We start from the raw sequence: 19475 nt of genomic DNA, 5'->3' as shown, positions 1-19475 counted from the left end.
GCCCAACTCAGGCTGAAGAACTACACCATTCCCCAGATCCTTAAAACCAGTCTCTAGGATTTCTTTCACATACCTTTCTAGTGTCTGGTACATAAACACAGATTGAAAACCCCTAAACAGACTTTTTAGAATTAGTTCTAGTTGCTACATTGCTCTAGATCTGATTGATACTGTAGCAGGGCAGCTTGGTTGCTGGCTCCCATGATTTATGGTCAATGTTTTAATGAAGGAATCTTGTGGGAAGCAATCCTGTGATACACATTCTGGAAACTGGTAGTGCTAGCATGATGTGAATGCCTTCTCAGCTGGTATGGTTCCTGTGCTCCTCTGCCTAAGTTGTGACATTTCATTCATCTAGACCTCCCCAGGCCTCAGAAATGGGGGAGGAAACGGATGGTTACAGCACCTCTGTCTCTCCCCAAATACGCTAAGACAGTGCTGGCGAAGCTATGGCATGGATGCCAGAGGTGGCACTCCGAGCCCTCTCTGTGGGCACAAGCGAACCGAGTGTCCTCCCCCACATCTAGGCTGGCCTGGGCCACTGGGCTCGATTATTAGCATTAAACCTAAGACCTAGTTTTGGGGAAGCAGTGTAGGTAACCCTGTTAAGCGCTGTTAAACCCCACTGATTTTCATGCGAAGAACTAAAGCATGATCCTTTACCTGGGAGTAAGCTCAGTTGCTGGCAATGGGGTTTGCTTCTCAGTAAACCCTCCTAGGGTCGTGATTCACCCGCTGGAAGAGTTGCACGGTTGCTTCAAAGCAAAGCCACTGACTACCACCAAGCCTACTCCCGAGTAACACACACCTCGGAGCAAACCTTTTTTTTCTAAACTAAAACCTCAGTATTCAGGTTAAATTGCCGTGTTGGCACTTTGCAATAAATAAATGGGTTTTGGGTTGCAATTTGGGCACTCGGTCCTGAAAAGGTTCACCATCACTGCGCTAAGATCTCTCAGCCTTTTCTCAATGCTCAGTGGCTCCTTTTTCCCTCTCCAGACCAGTCACGAGCCCTTCTTTTGCACCCCTCCCAAAGTTCTGGCTGTGCCTGCACCAATCCTTTGTCCCAGGGGTGGAGCCTTCCTATCCCCCTTCCCCTTCCCATTGAGCTGTGTTCTGACTCAGCCAGGATATTTTTTTTGTGGCTCTTCTCAAGTAAAACCGAGTTGACTAACTCAAGGTAGATCTGGCCAACCTTTGGAGAGTCTCCTTATAACCTGCATTGCACTGCAGGCTGATGCCGTCACAAGATAGTGGTGGGGGATGTGTCTGGCTCCTACTTGTGAAGATGATCATGTGGTCTTGAAGTGAGGCAAGGCTCCAACACAGCCCCAACCCTCAGTGCCTCCAGAGTTGTTGATAGCTTTGGTGCAGGGCCCTGTACAACTAGCCTATTTCTTGAGGGTGGGACTGGCAATGGTCCTATCTCTGGACACATGATCACATTGCATCACAAAATTCCTCCATTCCAATACCACCAATGCTATATACAGTACTAATCACATGGAAGTAATTATCATATTTTGGTAATAATATTGAACTCTAGACTCTGACTATGAGAGATGTAAGCTACACTGAACTCTAATTGATTGACCATGTGAGATGCAAGATCTATTCAAATCTTAGGATAAATGTATTTGAAGAATACATTACAAGTAGCAGTTGCAATATCCGAATTAGACAATTGAATGAATAGAAGGCACAGAACACTTCATGTAGTTGTTCCACTGTGTCCAAAATCACTTCAAATCACCCAAAACTGTTTGGTCCAAAATAATATATTCTCAAGGCACAGAGGATTTAGGAAGATTAAATCTGCTAATCTAAGTGCAGTTAACTACTTCCCAATAAATAGGACAGAATTAAGTTGTGGGTTTTGTAACATATTTGGGCATATGAGGCAATTGCTTTGTTCAGTGCATCATTAAAATGGCATAATGTTTTCAAAGTTTGCACAATGACAATTCTCTGAGAGCCTAATTATGTGTTGCATTATCCTTGTATCCGCCCCAGGTCTGCTATAAGGACTTTCAATTAGATGTGCCTTGTGACTTCCATGATCAGAACACATTTCCTTTGTGCATGGGGAATTCAGATCAGGGCCAGTGGCAGATTGGGAGAAGGGGCCTCAAGGGATAAAAGTATATGTAACCATTAGAAATGTAGGTTTCTACACTGGAAAAATAGTGGTTCTGCAGGGCCATTTCAGGTCAGAAAAATGGCAGTAGGGGAAGGCTTGAGCCCATTTTCTCTGGTTTCTATGGATCTGAGTTCTGAGCAATGAACTCACAAGACATGTCTCATCAAAAGTCTGAGAAAGATATGAGGATAATGTAAGGTACAGACAGGGCCTAAGTAATTTCATCTGCTCTTAATTCTTCACTGAATGTGAAGTGATATACCGTGCAGGAGAGTATAAGTAATGTGAATCAGTGCAGAAGCACAACAGTTACCAATGGGCAGTTTTGCCCACTTCTTCAGCATAGTGCATTAAGTGAAAACAAGGATGTGCTCTGGGTAGAAAACGAAAAAGGACAACAGTTAGGGCATCTGGCATCACAGGAAATTTCCTATGTGTTTGGATTCTAGCCCTGACATCCTGAATGACTTTATTAATGAACAATCCCATTATATTAAGCAGTATTAATAGTTATAAACAAATTCATCCAATGATACCCACTGGAAAGATAATATTTTCCTTCTCTGAGAACATATGCAGTAAACCGTGGAAAAGGGCCCTGAGTAATTGTGGAGTGAGTAATTTCCGAATAAGCAATTACGAATGACTAAAGTGCAATAGCTCCCTGAAGCATCATCACAATTTCTGCCGTGAGTGTTTAATTGTAGCCAGACTCTGTAACCTTCATGTGGCCTGTGTCCTTGCCATAACCCTAGGCGCGAGCTCCACTCTTCAACATATGGGAAAATTTTTCAAGCTGATTGCTCCAATCTGATTAAGGGGAAGTTATGTAGCTGCCATTTATTCAGCATCTTGTTACCACACTCCAACAGCTGCTTTGCAACATATTCCCATTAAAGTCATTTTCTGCTGGCTCTTGTTCTAGCGTGTCTGCTGAAGTCATTGTGACTGTACTGATTGTTTTTCAAGGGTTGCCCAGCAATGTTTGCATTATCAGGCTGGCAGAAAAAGTGAGAAGGCTTGGGTGGAAAGCAAGGGTTGGCTGCCTTCAGAGTAATGGCATCTCCTACGGGGACATTTCTCAGAAATGAACCTCAATATGCTTAACATTATGACCATACTGTCAAATAGTGTTTTCAGTGCAAATGCCCCATTGCAGCTACAAAGCCACACTGGAAACATTCTGTCTCCTCATATTCAAAGACAGTACTTTCTTCCAGTTTACAGATTTAGCCACTAGCCATCAAATTACAAGTGTGGGGAATGAATGTATGAACTGGGCTATAGACCAGTGGCGTGTCTTCAACGGGGATGGGGGGGTCAAATGACCTGGGTGCAATGGTGCCCCCCCTGCAAAATTGCACCCAACCCCCTCCTCCCCCGTGCTGATGTGGTTTGGAAGAGAGAGGCACCTAAAGACAGAGCTGGCCTGCTGCCAGGAGCCAGCCTGCTGCCACGGCGGCCATCCGAGGGCCTGGGGAGGGCAGGAAGCAGCCTTCAGGGAGGCTAGGGGGACTCGGAGGCAGGGGGACTCAGAGGCACCGCAGCAGCAGACCAGCCCAGGAATCGGCTTGCCGCTGTGGTGCCCATCATATCTGCCCCATCCCTAAGCCCCACCACACCCCTGAGCACAGGGGGAGGCCCGGGGCAGGTGTTGTCACCGGGCGCCATTTCCCCCCATTATGTGTCTGCTGTAGACCAAAGGTGGCACAAACCCATGCCATTATTACATTGTGTGGCTGATCAGAAATGCTTACCATTCTGTAAGACAACATAGAAAGGGCCAAACATACTGAAAGAGCACTTCTAATTTCTGAAAAAGCTCTATCTATATGCTACTCAACTGGCTCTCTGTAGGATACCCAGTCCAGAAAAGTCTACAGATCTTTCTACAGAATATGGAAGACAGATATATGGAAATAAATCTTCAGATGAAATATGAGGAAATATAAAGAACTCATGCTGACAATTCAAAATGTGGCCTTTAAACATTGCATCAAAACAACAAAAAACTCCTTGCTAGATCCTCTTGAAGCTAGAACTCTGTTCATCCCCAATCTTCCTAGAGAGGGTACGAGAAGGAGAAATGAGAGAGTCATGCCTACAGTTTATTCTAAGGTTTCTGAGGGATACTCCCAAGTTAACTAAAAGCCTCAGTCAAAAGGTAGGGTCTCTAGAATCTAGTGGTGTACTGATGGGAGAGGAATAAGCCAGTAAGCATTTAATCCATTGGACCAATGTCTTGAAATAAAATGTCAGCTAAATTTTCTTTCCTTTGTCAATTTCTATGATTCCTCAGGGAAATCTGTATCAGTCTCTGAATATTTCTACATTTTGGATACATCTGGCTTGCAGAATGCAGGTAGCTTTCAAGATTGTTTTATGAACTGGTCTGAGTGTTCATATGCTACCTCAGAATGTTTTTTTTTTGCTGATTGAGAGCAATCCTAAACAGATCTATTCAGCATTTTACAGCATATTTCAGGTTTATTCAATGGACATTACTCCCAGGAAAGGGTTCTCAGGATTGCATTATGAATGTGTGTAAAGTACTATTGGCACAAACTAAATAATTGCAGTGAACCACCTCCCCAGCACCCTGATCCAAATTCTCCATCTTTGACCTGTTAAATGACATTAATAGAAATGTGAAGAGATGGTGATCTGATTATGGATCTCCAACATCTTCTGTAGCTGCACCCTTGAGGAAGCCAACCACTCTTTTCATATATTTTAGGGGGGGAAATTAGGGAGGTTTATTGCTGGTTTGACTGGCAGCCACTTTCCAGAATCTGGGGCAAAGAAACACCTGGATTTTTGTGAGAGAATGCAGCACTTTTACCTAGCAGTATAACTGCATCTTACAGATCCATATGAAGAGATACCATCATCCATGTTCATTGTGTAGCCAAATCCTTCAAGCTGATAGATCAAAGCTGCTGGGGAAATTGAAGCCTTTCTGCTGTAGTCATATTTTCCAAATTAAAAGGCACAATTCAAATTCTAAAGTAATAGTGCCAGTGCCTCAGTGCCTGAAGGTCCACAAGAACGGGGTTTATGGCAGATATTTTCAGCTAGTCAGAAAGCACTCACTTTTCTCCCAAATTCCATGCAGAATACACATACTTATTCTCACGTTTGAAAAAAAATTGACAAAACAGTAAGCTTGAAAGCAGTATACCCTTTTCTGGTTCAGATGTGGCAGACCAAATGCAGTTACAAATTATATGTAAATCAATGAAAATTCTGAGATTTTTCAGTCCAGAAAATCCCACTTTTTCATCCTCTCACTTTTTAAGTGAAAGAAATGCTGGGAAAGAATGGTATAATAATTATCCTTTACATAGTGTCAGCTGCCATACAGCCAGTTACCACCTTTAATTTTTGGTCTCCCTATTGAAAGCTCAACAAGCTAAACAAATAGACCAAAAATTAGTGGGGGAAATTCTGTTAGAGTTGTCTCCTGTGATGTCTCCTGTGATATTTACCTGAGTAAGAATTGTAGAACAGCTGTGTCCTGGGAAACTGGAATTCTTTGGCAGCTTTTCATGAGCTCCTAATGAGAAGATGAGTAATTGTCGACATACTTCTCTGAAAGGAATCTTGTTTAGTACTCGATTCCAGAGGAGAGAGTTTGGAGTATGTACCTTATGTTGCACTTCTGTTCAAAATGTACCAGCAACTTTTCTTCATTACCTGTTATCTGCTCTTTCATCCAACTCAGTAAGGCATTTCGATTATTAGACTGAGTATTATAAAATTGGGTACTACTAAATCACTGTTCAACTTTTTATCATACATTTTGCACTGACAAATCCTAGATCCTTATTGTTTCATATTTAGCAATTGTTTCCCATCATTTCAGATTTTATTAGAATTCTTCACTGGGAAATTGCAACAAAAGAAATTTATCTCGGGAGAACCATCAGTTTTATCATAATCACCCATCCCCAAAAAAGGTTATTTCCCCCTTTATTTCAGCTATTAATGGAGCATATATGTATCTGGGCTGAATAAATTTGTTGTTCCTGGTTAGCTAGATTTAGTTCACTTTTCCCATGCTAAAAATCAAATGTTCACTTTTACATTCAGTTCAATTTAAACAGTTTTATTTATGTTTGGTTTATATCCTGAGACTTTGCTATATTGTATAAGAGATTTCATTTTTTTCATATTTTATCTGTTAGAAAACTAACAATGTTATAATATAGATTAATTTTATATTGAGACAAACTACATTAATTATTTTTATTAAAGTTTCATCTCTCACTAGGACTGCCAATACTTTCAAAGAAATTGCAAAGAGAAGAGTTGAAAGGGACAATCTTGACATCCTCCTCTCATAATAGCAGTTTGTAGGGATAAATGCTTATTTGCGCCCAGATGTGCAGAGGTTTTGTTTGGTGAATAACCACAAGACACATCTTGGAATTAAAATGGGCCGCAGCCCTTTTTATTATTATCATAGAAGAAACTGGGCAAACAAGAGGAGCACATCGTTCAGCAGCCGGTCAGCACCCCTGGTTGACCCTGGCAACAACCCCAATCCCTACTGGGGAGGACAGAGAGGTACTGGGTCACAGGGGTGCCTGCCCTTTGTGGCCTGCTAACGGCTGGGGTGTCAGGCTCGAATAGCTGTTTGCTAGAGTTAGCCTTCCCCCACCCTCTTTGCCAAAAATACCCCAACCCCAACAAAAATACCCCTTACTTTGCCAAAAATACCCCAACCCAAACACACCCATTCTAGGTGATAAATGTTCATTATTCCCTTAATTTCAGGAGTGTTTTGTGAAATCGAACAGTTCTTCTGCCTGAAATATTGAAGATCAGCTATTAGAGTTATGTATAACCTCACTCCCTGGCATTTTGCGGTTGGTTCCATCTCCCATGGCAGCAGTTTTGTGGTTGGCTCTGCCTCCCATGGCAGCATTTTCTGGCTGTGTGACTACCATGTAAAACGTCCAAAGGTTACTGTTGGATGAAAAAGGTTTGGGACTGCTACTATATCTTATTGGATATAAGAAATGGTTGATTATAGAGCTTCTGATCTTAAGTAGCAATGAATACTATGTATAATTGAAGAGATATTGTATATTATCTTACAGGGTTTGGGGGAACAGCTTCTAAATAGTTGATTCTTATTACTGTATATACTCGCGGATTAGTCGAGTTTTTCAGCACATTTTTTGTGCTGAAAATGCCCTCCTCGACTTATACACGAGCCACTGGCAGCCGCCACCGCCGCCTGTCGTTCCCTTCACTCACTCAGCCATCTTTTTCCTTCCCCACAGGCTCTACAGGCTCAGTTTCAGGGAAGCTGCTGTTCCGGGCAGCCTGTCTGTATCTTTCTTAAAAGGGCAATGCTCCAAAGATTGCTTAAGTTTAAGCAATCTTCGGAGCATTGCACTTTTTAGAAAGATAGAGACAGGCTGCCCAGAGTGGCAGCTTCCCTGAACCGAACCTGCAGAGCCTGTGGGAAAGGAAAAAGATGGCTGAGTGAGTGAGCGAGCTTAGCAACTGACTTGCATCGGATGGGCGGCGGTGGGCAGGAGCCTGCTGGGCTCCCCACAGGCGTGCACCCAGCACTCAAGTGGGTGGCCCCAGCTTTTCTCTGCCCCTGCCTGCTCTGCCATTTCCTTGCCCAAAAAAGGTTATTTCCCCCTTTATTTCAGCTATTAATGGAGCATATATGTATATATGCTGAATAAATTTGTTGTTCCTGGTTAGTTAGATTTAGTTCACTTTTCCCATGCTAAAAATCAAGCAAGGAAATGCCAGACAGAGCATTTGCCTGCTTTTTGCAAGCAAGGAAACCCCAAAAGCAGGCAAATGCTCTGTTTAGCGTTTCCTTGCTTGCAAGCAAGGAAATGCCAGAGCAGCCAAGGGCTAGGGCTGCTGTGGGGATCTGGGAGGCGGCAGGGGGGCAATCTATTGGGAGCAGGCACCCTTGCTCTTCCCTGCCCCCGCCTGCTTTGGAGTTTCCTTGCTTGCGAGCAAGGAAACACCAGAGCAGCCAAGGGCTGGGGCTGCTTTGGAGATCCGGGAGGCGGGGGGACGATCCAGTAAAGAGCAGGCATCCTGGCTCTTCCCTGCCCCCGCCTGCTTTGGAGTTACCACCCTAGACTTATATATGAGTCAATAAGTTTTCTCAGTTTTTGGTGGTAAAATAAGGTGCCTCGACTTATACACGGGTCGACTTATACATGAGTATATACAATAGTAACCCATAAAATCAATACTTTCATAATTAAATATCCAATCTAATGTTATTTTTAATGTATTGCAAATTGATTCCCAGAATCATCTGCCATGTAAAGAGAATACATGACAAATATGCAGCAGTTACATAGCAGACAAAATGAATGTGGAACGGGCTCCCTGAAGAGGGGAGATTTGGAAACTCTTCTGTAGCACATTCCTTCTTCTAGTTCATCAAAAAGCATGGAATTTGAAATAATGCTGTATGTATGTTGCTTTTGGAATTTCACTTTCTGTCCAGGTTATGGAAACATTCACACTGTTGCCAGATCTTAATTCACTAAATGCTGATTGTAGAAATGCTGTAACTTGATGCAGTGAGAATTTTACGTTATGACTCAACATGGGATCCCTGATGACCCACTGGTTTGCGTTGCTGTACAAATTGTAATGAAGTCAAATGTTCAACAAACTGTTTGCCTATGTTTTAGCAGTTTGCGTATGTTCTACCATGCAAAAAAGATAATTGCACATACAGAATCTCAGTTTTTCTACAGCTTCCCCATCAGCCACCACTGCCATTTCCATTTGTGCGATGTTCCAGAGGCTTACATTGCATTAAAGGCGCCATCCCTCCCCCCCTTTGCCTGATCGACCTACCTTCTCTGCGACTGTCCGGTGTGTCGCCGAGGCCTGGGGACATGCCCCCCTGCCCTGTGACTCCAGAGCGGTTGCGCAGGGCAGGGGAGGCATGTCCCCTGGCCTTGGCAACGCGCCGGACAGTCACAGAGAAGGTAGGTCGATCGGACGACGGCGTTCCGCGGCGCCGTCTTCACATTCGTTACCGGGCCCGTTCGTGCGAACGGTCCTGGGGGGCTGGGTCGGCGTCATGTACGCCGACCCAACCCCCAGTGTGGCCATGTGGAAACGGTCTATGTGTGGCACAGCCCTCACTGGGTCAGTTGCACTTCTGCTACCCTTGGTTCTGCTGCTTGCCCCTGCTCTTAAGGCGTCTGGTGCTGCCTGCAGATTGGAGAGACACTTGCCTGGGTTGCCCCTACCACCCATGCTTTTCCCTCCTGCCATTGGCGCTCCTCCCCCCCCCCCCGAGGGCTTCTTTTCTCTTTTCCCTGGCACCTCCTGGTCGAGCTCCAAAAAGAAAAAGGGGGGATCCCTGTTACCACTGGCCCTACTGCATCAGGTGCCTTGTTGCCTTCCCACGCGTGCCGCTTGAGGTTGCTCTGTGATCCGTTGGGTGCAATATACCAATTCCAACCACTCACTACTGCAAGTCTGCTGTTATCTTGCTCAGTTCAGGCCTCCTTCAATTTCCTAAGCTATAGAAGGCACTAAGCTAAAAAGCCATTTTCTGCTGCTCCACATGGCCTGATAAACAGCTGCCAGATGACACGAGGGAGAGAGAAGAGAAGCTGTCGGCACTCGCATGAGAAGAGGCGCAGATGGCCCGGCCTGCCCATATAAGGCCATGTCCCCACCTCCTCCAGGCATGTCACTCACTCGCGCCAGCAGCTGGCCAGCTCAGCCTCTCTCCCTGCCCTATTCCTGGGCAGCAACGGCAGCCAAGGTAAATCTCAGCCGCTCTTTCCCTTCTTAATCCAATAAACAAACACACTATGTGCACAGAAGGCAGTGACACAGAGAGAACAACAGCCATTACAAGCCCATGTAGCTTGCTAACAGACTGTTCCCTTCATGGTTTCAGAATCTGTGGGTGGGACTGGCAGCCATTAGGCATGGAACCTGATCTCACAGCTAATAGCAAGTGCTTGACTTTGAAGCCTTAGTCTCTCCCGATCATTTTACTCCATAAATTAATGTGTTAATTGTATGCACACAGTACAGCCTATTAAGGAGGTGTGTGCTTGACAACCTCCAGCTGCGTATTTGCAGGGTACCTGGTGAAGAGATCGTTATGACGAGCAGTTTCACGGCATTTTAATGCGCTCTTAAAAGTAACAATTACCAAGGCCTTAACATTGGCAGCTGAAACATGTTTAGAGAATGGGCCATTCAGCTGCCAAAAAGTAAGCTACAACACAAGATCAAATTGTCCAACGCCAAGCCACTCTTTTAGTGACATATCTTTACCTTGCTATATTAACTTGTGAACGATTCCTTTTGCTAAAAAAAATCAAAGAATTCCCAAACATGTTAAGAGGATTTCTGTTTTTCCGTCCATTCACAATAAGTTCCATTTAGTTTTGAATTCTCTTGTAATAAGTTCCATCTGTTCTTAATTCTGTTGCTGCCTAAATACCGAAGACTGATTATGAGCCACTTATTTGCACTGGATTCAACAGGACGACTAAAAGGTCTATTTTCAGGACTCCAGTTAGAAGTTTTTAAATTGTCCCAGAAAATTACACAAGGTGTATTTTACAGAGTTACAATGGCCTTGCAAACATATTTGCCATTTGACTTTGTTACTGGAATTTCTTCCAGGACTGAGAATCACATGACTACTTCCATCTGGTAGTATATTATGCATGCATAGGAATTCTTTGGTATGACTTTGTGATGAATGAAAGATGTTCCATTGAAAAATATGGAGCAACTGGGACCCTCTATAAAATACTTCAAGCAGCAAGTCAAAGGCCGTCCTCCCCACGCACGCACCTTTTGACTTAGGAGTAGAAAAATGACACACCCTCTGGAATCTTTTACCTTCAGCAACAACATAATGTTGCATTGTAGTAGATTAGTCTTGCTACTATACATACTGTGGGGCAGCTGTAACACAAACTGATATACGCAGTCGCAAGTAGGGATGTACAGTCAGATGTTAAGTAATTAAAACTCAGATTGAAAATGTCCTCTTCTTTAATATTGTTATTCTAGCTAACCCAAATTGACAAATTTATGACATTTGGCAATATGGGGGAAAAGTGTGTTTAAATTCTGATTGGCTGGCTTAAGTTTAAGAAGAACCAATGTAGTTATATCCATTACATTGCTTAATTGGCTTGAGAGGAGACCTTCAATTTGATTCTGAAAGACGAAGACGAAGACGACGACGACGACGACGAAGAAGAAGAAGAAGAAGAAGAAGAAGAAGAAGAAGAAGAAGAAGAAGAAGAAGAAGAAGAAGAAGAGGTCGTTTTTATGCTCCTCTTTTCTCTTCTATAAGGAGTCTTAAAGCAGCTTACAATCGCACACACACCCCACACACATACAATAGGTTCCTTGTGAGGAAGGAGGGGCTGACAGAACTGACACTAGCCCAAGATCACCCAGAAGGCTTCATGTGAAGAGTGGGGAATCAAACCCAGTTTTTCATTTTTAACCACTACACTAAACTGACCTAACTATATAATATACTTTCCCTAGTATGTCTAGGAGTTCTGTGTTCAGAAGTTGATTTACAGGCATGCAGGGATTCTGATAGGGACCATGACATGGTAGGATAAGGGAGATTAAGTCTTTCCCTCCTTGTATTGCTTTCTGAAGGAATGACCTGAAGGGACAGATCTTTTGCCTTGAAAATAAAATCCTTGAAGAGAGAAATATGGCTCAATCAAACAGCGTTTTCTGATGATGGAGAGGATTTCCATCTGAGGAACAGGACTTTGTTATATCCATATCTTGCTCCAACTCAAAATGCACCCCAAATGCTGTTCCTGGGGATCAAGGGACCCCCCAGGAACAGCATGAAGAAGAGCTAAGTCAGAGGTGTAAAGTGGAATCTGCAAATACTACTGTCCCTACTCTTGATGGAAATCTATCACTGATTCAATCCATAATTTTCTGACAGAGATGTGAATAGATTACTAGGAGAGAATGAGAGGGAGTCTGAAATGTCATCAGTAGAAGCAACAGGCCAATGAACACCCTAAAAATATCTCAGGCATTTAGTTTCCTAAGCGATTTCCAAGTACTGTTCTAACATAACAAACACATGTAACTGCCTTGTACTGAGTTAGAACCTTGGTCTATCGAACTCATTATTATCTACTCTGATTGGCAGCCAATCTCCAGGGTATCAGGTAGAGTTCTGTCATATCACCAACCACCTGACCCTTTTAACTGGAAATGCTAGGGATTGATCCTGGGACCTTTTGTGTGTGAAGCAGAAGGTCTACCAATGAGCCACAGCTCCTCTACAAATGTACTCACCACACAATTTGACATTTAAAATCTAGACAGAAGTTTCATAAGTATCTTACAGGTATTCTTCTCATGTGTGATGTGTCTTTTACAAATAAATACAGAGCATATAAAAGTCTGTCTACTTTTTTAACAGGAATCACTGTTGTCATAATTGAGTGCGGGCGATTCTAAAGCATAAACTGACAATTGAACTGCAACATTTCTTCTGAGTTATAAACTTAATAAAATTGAATGTAATTGCCTCAATTGTATTCAAAGCAAGAGCGTGTGCTGACCTTCTACTAAAGGATTCTTTCTGGGTTTCAACAATACCTAATACATGACAGCATTTGGACAATTTGAACATATTTAGACAATTCGTCATCATTCTGCCTTTACAGTCTGGAGAATTACAGAATTTGCCTCCAGGCTTATTTTTCCCACTGCAGAGGGGTGTCTTATGAGAATCATAAATTCACACAATGCTACTTTTAAAATAATGGAAATAAACATGGAAAATCAAGGCATTTAGAAGGTTGATACAAGCCAAAGTAAGTTGATTAAATTGTCTCATCCAAACGAAGATATAGTTGTACATCTCATATATGAAAAAGCACTTTCACAGTAGGCAGTACCTCAGTTAATTCCATGCTAATTCCCAGGCATGGTTTTAGGGATCAAATTTGCTGTGATCTGGTCCCATGCCTCTTTGAGAATGTCTGCAGAAAAAGCCCCACAGCATATTTCTTCTCTACAGACACTTCAGTGTTGCATTTCAAACAATAGTAAGGTTTATTAGCAACAAAGTTCCCATGACAGACTGAATGATTGGTAAAGAAAAGTGGTACAATTTACAATTAGGATCCCAGATCTATGTTTACCTCTCTCAAGATGAACTGTAGGGGTGATCATCCAATGTAAAAACCAAGTGTAAAAACCAAGCCAGGTTCTATTACCAATAGTGCACAATGAGTCATATAACCAGCATTGTTTCCTATGGTTCCCAGCATGTATGTATTGTGGGCATACTTGTAGAAGTGTCCAGAGTCGCTAAAAATAATAGAATTATATTTGTCATGATCATGGATACCACTATGTCTACTCAGAGCAGTGCCAAAAGCCTAATGATGGTCATAATTATGTCTGTTGCATACTGATGGCATCATGCTGGAGTTGTAACAAAGTTCAACCAGCAAAGAAATATTTTTTAAGTTGTCATGAAGAAATTACTTATGAAGCTGAGATAAAGGAAATCAACAAAACTTAATGCCATTTATTTGTATATTAATTTACTTCATTTATAGAGTGAAGAGTAGAACAGTTTTGGATTGATATCCCACATTTCTCTCCTGAAAGGAATCTCAAAGCAGCCTGCAAACTCCTTTCCCTTCCTCTATCCATAGCAGACACCTTGTGGGGCTGAGAGAGTTCTGAAAGTACTAGCCCAACGTCACCCAGCAGGCTTCATTTGTAGGAGTTGGGAAACCAGTCCAGTTCACCAGATTAGACTCCACTGTTCATGTGGAGGAGTGGGGAATCAAACCCAGTTCTCTAGATTAAGAATCCACCACTCTCAACCACTATATCACACTATCCCAGCATTCTCCTCAGCAGGGATCCAAATCAGCTGCCATTCTCTTCTCCCTTTTATCAGTTTTTGTGTTTGGAATGCAGGTGATTGCCTGATGTAAAAAGACACATGTATGGTTTGATCTGAAATGTTTCTTATTCTTCATGCAGAAATATAATTATTCCAGAGTGCATAAAAACTAATATAGTTTTTTGTGCAAGTAGATTATTTTGTACTGTTACATCATACAAAAACAACCTACACGAAAAATGGACCATGTTCATACAGTTCAAATCCTTTGTTGTACTACATACAAATCTCCATATAAACATACAAGATTACTGTTTCTTTTAATTGTGTACTATACAAGCCTTGGCATGGACATATGTCAGAAGCCAGATAACTACGACTCTAGGGGCTTTAAATTTGTCATTCTCTAATAATAGTTTCTTCCAATTCTTCATAAAATACTGGGTGAGGAAAAAGGGGGATTTTCAAAAACAAAATGTCATGAGCATGTGTTACGTGAACAAGTCTTCTTGCATTGTTAAGGCTTGCATCACATAAATACTCATTGCTTGGTTACTGAAACATGCGCCAATTGGTCATCATTAATCTACAACATTTTCATGTCATCTCCATATTACTTTGAATGCAATGCTTTTTGTACATGGTGCCATGTTGAACATTCAGCTGCCAGTCATCAAGTGTGAAGAATCATGCATAAAAATCAATAACCTATCCCTAAATGATCCTTGTAAGGGTCATTGGCCATAATGCCTTTGCTTTCTCAGTGACAATTAGTTTACAATTTCATTAAATTAATTAAGAATATGATGGTCCTATAGCTCCAGCTCTTTGAACAGAGGTCTAGTCACAGAGGCTACAATTCTCTGCACATTTCTATGTGATTGACTACCCTGGGACATACACATGCATAACCGTGCATATCAGACAGCCAGCAGAATCTATTACCTTAACCTCCTGGGTAAGTCTTCTCTAGATCCATCTGTCAGTGAATTAGCCACACAGGAACATTTGCTTGGAACAGTTTTCCTAATCATTTTGCAAGCAAGTTATCAGTCCACGTATTTGGGTACCCTTCATTAGTTGAGTGTGATGTCTTCACAGTAACATCAATGGCCTTGACCATCTCAATGGGAACCCTCAAATAAATTTGTAAACTAACTACAAAAGAGTACATAAAACCAGATGAGGCATGACAGAATTAAAGTCTTTTGAGTCAGAGGCTCAGCTGTGGCAAGCAGCCAGCTGTGCCACGGCCTGTTAGGCCATGCATATTACCATTACAATTATATCGAGGGGAAATGACTTCATGTGTGAGGTATGGCCTGAATATTAAAAATTCCTTGAGTGAAATGAAAACGCCATACATTGCAGCATGATAGGGAAAGAGCTCAAACATGTTTCATTTTTATTTCAACACTACAAACCGGCAGATGCAATGGGCAAGCAGAGGAAATAGCTAGGTCTTGGTTTCATGTTCCACCGTCTTTACTGATTGGTGGACAGATTTACAGCACATGTAAGAAACAATTAGAAGGGGTGCTTCATGGACAACAAACATGGGAATAAATTCCAATAATGAGATGGGAAAAGTACAGGGTAGAAATGATCTATGTGCTTGCTTCATGGCTTAAAATGTAAAGGAGGGAGGAAACCCCTCTTGTGCCAGTGCCAATTGCAATAGGCAACAGATGGTATACAAATTACAAGCACTCGTCCATTTTTCTCTCTCTCTTTCAATAGATTTCCTTTAAAAAATAGCACATATTTCCCAGAAACATATACCTATTTATTGGCTGTCAGCTGAATAACTCTGAAGTTTGAGGGAGTGGGGGTATATCGAGGATGAACTTCAAAGTTGGCCAGATCATTTTGAGTCAATTTCAATGAAACAGGTCACTTTGAATGTCTGCTTGCTCACCTCCCCCCATCAAGCAAACACTACAGTTCTATATATAGGAGCTTGAGCATAGCATTGAAATTAAAGGAAGAAAGGGCTGGAGTATATTAAATCATGAAATCTGCTGCAGTTACGAACAGTTAACTGTAATCTCCGGTTCATTCACAGCATCCAGTTACAGCATAAATGCAAAAGGCAGGGTAAGTAAATCCTTTGACAGGAGGCTGATTCTATAATGGAAAAGACCACATGCTAGTTTTAAACACAGATGAATGGTAATATAGACCCTCTTTTTCAGATACACCTTTGATCTTCTTAAGAGTTTCATGTTACAATTTATACAAGGAAATCACTCTGCTCTTCATGTGAAGACAGGTAGTTTTGATTTTGAAACACAACAGTGATTTTTAACAGCTTACAATTCAGCAAACAGGGTGAAAAGTGTAAAAAAATTGTAAAGAAACTTCAATTATTTGAAAGTGCAGCGGCAGAGATATCTGCTTATTTTGTATTTCTACTAGCACAAAGGATGGAACTGAGTGCATCATATATTGCACTGAGCACCAACATTATTTTGTAAATAATTATCAAGCCACTTGTAGGCAGCATCTGCTCAGAAACTAAAGAGGACATCCAAAGGCTTCCAAAGGGTAGAAAACTGGACCAATGTGTTCTGTGTACCTCTAATTTCATTCATTTATTGGTATCCCATTTGTCCATATCCATCTGTTTATCCAGAATACAAGGCAGCATACATGGTCATTCTATCCTCTATCCAATTCTATCCTCCGACAAGTCCTGCAGAGTAAGCAAGGTGAGAGAGCAGTTGGACAAGATAACCCAGTGAGCTTCATGACTGAGTAGGACTTTGAACAAAGGATGCTCCAGCATGATTCCAACACTCCATATATTGCACTACCTTTTTTCTCCAACTCCTTGATTTAAACACATTTTTCATATCTCACTGATTATGATATGTAAACCCTGTCTACACATTATGGTGAATGCATAACTATGCATAGTGTGCACATGATTTTTCTTTGGCTGTATAACACATGATTTGTATGTTGCATTCAATGATCATATGGGTCAAAGTATAATTAATCCAAGTACAGGTCCCTGTTCTATTTTTAAAGTGAACATACACTGGCTCTTTCTTATGTAGGATGTACACACATTCAACATGATTTCCATTTCACAAAAACTAATAGAGCAACCTTCCAAGAAAGCAAAAAATGGTGTCCTTAGTGTACTATGTCAGAAGGCTATGGTTACCTGGTCCTCCTTCTTGGACTGCTGTCAATACATTTCGATTATTCTATTCTTATTCTCTGATCTCTCAGTGGCTTTTAGTCTCAGGTTGAACTGTTCCTTTGGAATTTACTGTGATTCCCATTTTTCTTTTTTGTACTTAGCCAAATTTGTTTTTTTTCCTGACAGATATCAAATTTTCAAGTATATTAATTAATTATTCTTTATAGCTTGTTCTTTCACCCCAATATGAACCAACCAAGGGAGGCAATAGATTAAAAAAAACAAAATGAAACCAGAGGCATGACACATTTTTGAAAAAAAAACTTTAAAAAATCTTATTAGTTAAAAGAAGCCAGTGATTTAAGGTACAATGAAAACAATCACTAATGTAAATAAACATCATAAATGATTTTCAATTACTGCTTGCTCTAGAGCAGGGGTAGGGAACCTGCGGCTCTCCAGATGTTCAGGAACTACAATTCCCATCAACCCCTACCAGCATGGCCAATTGGCCATGCTGGTAGGGGTTGATGGGAATTGTAGTTCCTGAACCCCCCCCCCCCCCCCCCCCCCCCCCCCCCACCCCCACACCCACAACCCCCCCCCCCCCCCCCCCCACCCCCCCCCCCCCCCCCCCCCCCCCCCCCCCACCCCCCCCCCCCCCACCCCCACCCCCCCCACCCCCCACCCCACCACCGCCCCACGCCCCCCCCCCCCGCCACCCCACCCCCCCCCCACCCCCCCCCCCCCCCACCCCCCCCCCCCCCCACCCCCCCCCCCCCCCACCCCCCCCCCCCCCCACCCCCCCCCCCCCCCACCCCCCCCCCCCCCCACCCCCCCCCCCCCCCACCCCCCCCCCCCCCCACCCCCCCCCCCCCCCACCCCCCCCCCCCCCCACCCCCCCCCCCCCCCACCCCCCCCCCCCCCCACCCCCCCCCCCCCCCACCCCCCCCCCCCCCCACCCCCCCCCCCCCCCACCCCCCCCCCCCCCCACCCCCCCCCCCCCCCACCCCCCCCCCCCCCCACCCCCCCCCCCCCCCACCCCCCCCCCCCCCCACCCCCCCCCCCCCCCACCCCCCCCCCCCCCCACCCCCCCCCCCCCCCACCCCCCCCCCCCCCCACCCCCCCCCCCCCCCACCCCCCCCCCCCCCCACCCCCCCCCCCCCCCACCCCCCCCCCCCCCCACCCCCCCCCCCCCCCACCCCCCCCCCCCCCCACCCCCCCCCCCCCCCACCCCCCCCCCCCCCCACCCCCCCCCCCCCCCACCCCCCCCCCCCCCCACCCCCCCCCCCCCCCACCCCCCCCCCCCCCCACCCCCCCCCCCCCCCACCCCCCCCCCCCCCCACCCCCCCCCCCCCCCACCCCCCCCCCCCCCCACCCCCCCCCCCCCCCACCCCCCCCCCCCCCCACCCCCCCCCCCCCCCACCCCCCCCCCCCCCCACCCCCCCCCCCCCCCACCCCCCCCCCCCCCCACCCCCCCCCCCCCCCACCCCCCCCCCCCCCCACCCCCCCCCCCCCCCACCCCCCCCCCCCCCCACCCCCCCCCCCCCCCACCCCCCCCCCCCCCCACCCCCCCCCCCCCCCACCCCCCCCCCCCCCCACCCCCCCCCCCCCCCACCCCCCCCCCCCCCCACCCCCCCCCCCCCCCACCCCCCCCCCCCCCCACCCCCCCCCCCCCCCACCCCCCCCCCCCCCCACCCCCCCCCCCCCCCACCCCCCCCCCCCCCCACCCCCCCCCCCCCCCACCCCCCCCCCCCCCCACCCCCCCCCCCCCCCACCCCCCCCCCCCCCCACCCCCCCCCCCCCCCACCCCCCCCCCCCCCCACCCCCCCCCCCCCCCACCCCCCCCCCCCCCCACCCCCCCCCCCCCCCACCCCCCCCCCCCCCCACCCCCCCCCCCCCCCACCCCCCCCCCCCCCCACCCCCCCCCCCCCCCACCCCCCCCCCCCCCCACCCCCCCCCCCCCCCACCCCCCCCCCCCCCCACCCCCCCCCCCCCCCACCCCCCCCCCCCCCCACCCCCCCCCCCCCCCACCCCCCCCCCCCCCCACCCCCCCCCCCCCCCACCCCCCCCCCCCCCCACCCCCCCCCCCCCCCACCCCCCCCCCCCCCCACCCCCCCCCCCCCCCACCCCCCCCCCCCCCCACCCCCCCCCCCCCCCACCCCCCCCCCCCCCCACCCCCCCCCCCCCCCACCCCCCCCCCCCCCCACCCCCCCCCCCCCCCACCCCCCCCCCCCCCCACCCCCCCCCCCCCCCACCCCCCCCCCCCCCCACCCCCC

The sequence above is a fragment of the Sphaerodactylus townsendi genome, linkage group LG04 (genome assembly GCF_021028975.2).
Source record: "Sphaerodactylus townsendi isolate TG3544 linkage group LG04, MPM_Stown_v2.3, whole genome shotgun sequence".
Lineage (NCBI taxonomy): Eukaryota > Metazoa > Chordata > Lepidosauria > Squamata > Sphaerodactylidae > Sphaerodactylus > Sphaerodactylus townsendi.
Note: the sequence above shows the minus strand (reverse complement) of the source record.